At 39.8% G+C, this 5,324-nt stretch overlaps 1 pseudogene; it reads right to left on the bottom strand.

Annotated features, from left to right (window-relative positions):
- LOC109481611 overlaps window positions 1-876 on the bottom strand; it is a 6,288-nt pseudogene extending 5,412 nt beyond the window's left edge.
- Between the last annotated feature and the right edge of the window lie 4,448 nt (window positions 877-5,324).

Raw genomic sequence — 5,324 nt, forward strand, 5'->3', positions numbered from 1 at the left:
TTAGTCAGGTGACCATCCTCGTGGTAAAAAGCACCAATGTTATACATTAGGCCACACTGACTTAATTTTATGGATGACATCCTCTGAAGACCCCCAAACTAGAGCGCGTGTGCGAATAAAAAAAAAAATTCCGGCCAAAAATTAAAATGCCACTAAACCACAGGAATACAAAGCTGGTATTTTGACTTAGCAGCAGTACATAGCCACGTATATGACAAGCTGCCTTTTTGAGAACTTATGAATCGGCACTGTACAAATGTACTGAGTTCTTGAGTCGTGAAGCTCTGGTAGCCTGGGTCAGTCCCTGGGTGCCATCCTCCAGAGTTACCACCAGCTCCGTATTGTCGCTAACTACAATGGTCTACCCCAGCCTGGATCCAGGGGAGGGACTCAGAGGACAAGATCTTTTTTTTTTGAGAACAGGCAAAAATCAATGCGCGCGCAGATGCCATCCATACAATTAAGTCGGTGTGGCCTTATATCAAAATATGTGAAAAATATTCACCTGTTCTGTGCTGAAAGCAAGGGTGCTAAACTCTTCCTCACACTTCTTGGTAAGATCACTGTAACTGAGCTGCAGGTAGTCTGTCTTGATCTTTACTCTCAAGAGACGTCGGTCTCTGATATGGCCTTCAACAGCATAGAGGAACTACCCATCATGGAGGAGCTCGACGAAGTGCCTTCCATGGATGAGCTTAGCAAAGCCATCGACTCCCTCCCAAACAACAAATCCCCGGGTAGTGATAGCATTCCTCCAGAAGCCATTAAGCGAGGAAAACCAGCCCTACTCCAACCTCTGTACGAGCTGCTCTGCCTCTGTTGGGAAGAAGGATCAGTCCCCCAGGACATGCGCGACGCCACAATTGTAACATGCATTTTGTCATTTGAGTATTCCCTGCCGCCGCCGCCTACATTAGTAGGACTCCGAGCTGTCATGTTTATGGAGAAATATAGTGCTTCTGTAGTCATTTATTTCCCTGGGTGCTTTATGGCATTACAGGAATAATGTAGCGAGAAGAACGTGTGAGTGCAGGGCTGCCATTAGACTGCGGAGGGTAGGACTAGATTCATTTCTCATTTCCCCGCTCATTCGTGTTTAAAGTATAGACCACTAGAACGTCGTCTTGGTACTTGCAATAGCCGTATCTTGGGTGAGTTGAAAGGTGATTTGTTTCCGTAATTCCAGAACGAAGTTTTTTTTTTTCAAAATAGAGATAACTTGAAGGCAAAGGTCGAATGACTTATATTGGGAAACGTTCATTCTAACGCAATTAGGCCATACAGGTATTTATCATGGTTAAGCTATTTGGTCCAAAAGTAGCTATTATGATTCTGTCTGTCGTAATGACATGTTTATTTTACGAGTATCTAGAACATCTTCATCTACGATATATTGGTTGCACAAGAAGGTAAGAAGTTATCTTCATATCATATGCAATACTTGGTAATTGTACTGTGGTACGAGAAAATCCAATATAGTTAACAAGCGTAGCGTATGTGGTACCTGTTCATTGCCGAGATTTAAGTTACATGCTTTATCTATTTATTTATTTCCATACATTAATCACTGCTATATGAAATTTGCCATTAAGTTCTGTTTTCCTTTAATCACCAAATCGCACCATTAGAAAAATCAATACATCCATATTCATGTTCCTATAATAACACTACTTAATAAACATAATTAAGTAGGTGTGCAAGGAGCGTTTGTTTACCTTTGATTTTGATTTTCATATGTTCAAAGTTGGTATTTTTGGAACACACACCACCCGCGTATTCCTGTCCCGTTTTAGGGAGTCGCATTATGTGCAATGTCGTATATTTGTTGAAAAGTTTAAATTGAATGTAATTCAGTGACTCCACAGCAATGTTCAATAGATACATCTTGAATCATGAATCAAACAATTGATCGACAGGCGATTGGGGATTGTATAAGAGGTATGCAACTGATTGTGTTCTCACATGTGTTGATCGACGGCATAGTCCATTTATTTCAAACCGTAGATATAATCACTTCAACAAGATACAGTACCATGTACAAGGCAACGGCTTGGCAATGGCAGTTCGTAGTAAATTTTTATGCTACCCTGACTTTGATTAGTTTTTATGTTCTCGTAAAGTGCTTCATAGGTAGTAACCCACCTTCAGGCTGTTCCAATCCTATCTGAACTCACCAAAGCCTGAAAAACGCCTTTGAACTTGAATATTAAGTAGTTTTAATGCTTCTTGTTGATGAGGAGATTCAAACGGTTGTATCAACTATGATTAGAGAGATTAGCATCTATATATTACTAACCTAAACCATCTGTAGATATTACAACACCAGTACTTATTGCTATGACTTCTCATGTAATACTAGAAGTATTATGTGCACAATTATCTATGTTTATGACCAACATTTAATCAAGTTTATATTGCAGTATGTTGTCCGGATATAATGACATGGATCTGTATAATAGTCTACTTGTTCTTTATCTCGTAAAACGTGGTATCCACATAACCTAAAAAATGATCATCGTAAAACAACCTTCTTGATATCAGATCGCATTGCATTTTGTGAGTAAAAGTGTAGCAAAGATAGCTAAAATTGTTTTTTTTCTGTACCCATTTCAAGTGTTTGGTATTTTCTGGGACATTCTATATTTTCGAGAAGATCAATTCGGTCTGCTGGACACTTTTCATAGACACATCATTTAATTGTTAATTAGAACCTTCGATTACATTAAGACATTGTCAATGTGAGTACGAACACCTTTTTCACAACCATTTTATTCATCTCTTTTCCATTCCCTTTTCTCAATTAGCCTTTTGACCACCATAAGAATCATTTATACAACCCGCATGTGGCACGTTCGGATGATGCTGTTAGTACCGTAGCGCGGTGTCAGTGATTAATGTATTGTTGTGACCGTCAAATGACCGCTCCTCGTGTGCTCACGATCGGGCTGCTGACAGCCCGGGCTGAACGGATGTGGCGAAATGGCGCGTGGAAAATTGGTCACTTTCTCGTGCATGTTTGCAGATCCAACTCGATTAGTTAGGAAACGAAGCATCGGCAGTGGCATCGTCATCATCATACCATGTCCTTCTTTACACCAGCATCAGAATAGCAGAGACTACGAAGTTCACTTTGATGTAGAGTGCACTGTACACTGATTTACGCAATATCTTTGTTAAAGAGAATCAGTTACAACAAAGTTTTCCCATGACCTTATTTGTAGCTAATGTACTGCATTTAGTCCCAAAGAGGCATGAATATGCAATGAACTTCATTCATTATCATTATTAGTAATTCTCGATGGGCCAAGTGAGCTGCCGGTACCACCTGAGCTGGCAAGTTCTCATTATGTTTTTTTAAAAAGAGGGATGTCTGTGGAATATATTTGATATGATAGCCGTCGCAGTGTGGTAGCTTTGACCTTGCTATCTGACCTTGAACCTTGACCCCTTATAGACCACGTCCTTTTGTTCTTATAATGTGAATGCGCTTCTAAACATTTCTCTTGGATTGATGTGTGCACAAGGAGACCAATTAATATGAATCTAAGCTGATACGTGTTCTGCCCTTAAGCTTACCAGAGTCCAGAAAATGTGCTCTGCAAAATGCACATTTAACCCTACCTAGACCGGGCTTTTTTTGACATGGGGGGACCGGGGGGGGGCTCTTTTGACCCCCCCCTAAGAACTCGCGAACGGTATGTCGTATGACCACCAAATTTTCAGAGAATGGTGTACTAGTAAAAATTTATCATATCTACAATTTTTATGTCGTTATGACGTAATATGACGTCATTATGACGTCATTAATGTGATTTTATTGGCCCAAACCGTCTAAATAGGTTTTTCCCTGAAAACCTTCCTGGTATACAACATAACTTTACCAAAAGTGTTTATGACAGAATATTAGTGTGTACTAAGTCTTATGTTGCCCATAGCAACACCGGTGACGTCATAAAATGACGTCATGCATATTTAAGATATCCGCCATCTTGGATCATCAATCTTGAATTTTCAAAAATAGTTTTTTTTCATGATAAAGCCTAAAATACATTGTAAACATACTAAACACCGTCATTCGAACCTTTTTTGTAAAAGAAATGGAAGTATTGATGAAATTTTAATGAAAATAACCCGTATATACCTGTTCTAATGATATGGTCCGCCATCTTGGATTTTCGCCAATGACGTCATCAAATTAGCATAAATTATGCATATTTAATGATAAAATTTACATAAAATTATATGGGATGTTATTAATATTAGAAACCATGAGTAACTTGACATAAAACCCATAAAATTCTATTGTTGAAACAAAAAGTACTAAATTTAGCAAAAAATGCCTGTCAGAAACCCGTTGCCATGGCAACACAAAAAATTATTATCTTATTCCAATGATAGAGAATTGTTGCCAACAATATTTTAGGAAAAGTCACCAAGTTTGGTCGTTCTACGGCTAGCCGTTCAGACGCTAGGTGACATCAAGTTGCCGCGGGCACTTTTACGCCCCCCCCCCCCCGGTCTAGGTAGGGTTAAAGGCATGTTAATCAGCATATAGGTATTCCAATGGGCAATGCGCTTGGAAGCAAAAAAAAGAGTACATGTGAATCTAAACTCAATCTACCCTAAGGCTTATTCGAGTCCAGAAACTTAAAGGTACTTTTAACACCCCATCCTGTCATGATTATCAAGAAAGTTTGTTAATCATGGGCCATGATTAGACAAGGGCCTTGCCTAATCATGGACTCCGAGTACGCTAGGGTACCGCGATTAACGAGGAGTTCGACCCAGAGTACACTCCATAAATGCATTGCGCGCGGTTCGGCTGGCGGGATGACCCGACAGCCAGAGGTCAACTGCAGGCAACATGGCGGCCGTGTTTACCGGTGTGGCTGGCTTCGAACGCTTGGAAATACTAGTAAACCTTCCCAAACATACGTTTTCTATTGTACAGGTAAGTCGCTCCAGGGTGAGAGGTTGACGCGTTGGTCAAGACCGATTTGACCCTCGGATCTAGTAGTTACCAGGAGTTGAGTAGTTTTGATATTCTAGCAAGGGTATACAATACGTTAGGTCATGATATATCGTTACCCATATAATTATAATTTTGCATATTACTCCGTCCATATCCCGCTCGACTCCAATAGTGATAAGCCGTGTAATCAGTGTAATATTTTGCCTATTTCTTTGGCCCGCAGATAAGATAACACACATACTATTTTATTTCTCCATGACCTATATAATATGACACAGGAACACCAAAATGTTTGGTCTAGGAAGAAAAAAACCTGTATGAAATCAGTGTATCATGCATGTATGTCCTAGGT

The sequence above is a fragment of the Branchiostoma belcheri genome, unplaced genomic scaffold, assembly GCF_001625305.1.
Source record: "Branchiostoma belcheri isolate BF01 breed outbred unplaced genomic scaffold, Haploidv18h27 scaffold57, whole genome shotgun sequence".
Taxonomy (NCBI): domain Eukaryota; kingdom Metazoa; phylum Chordata; class Leptocardii; order Amphioxiformes; family Branchiostomatidae; genus Branchiostoma; species Branchiostoma belcheri.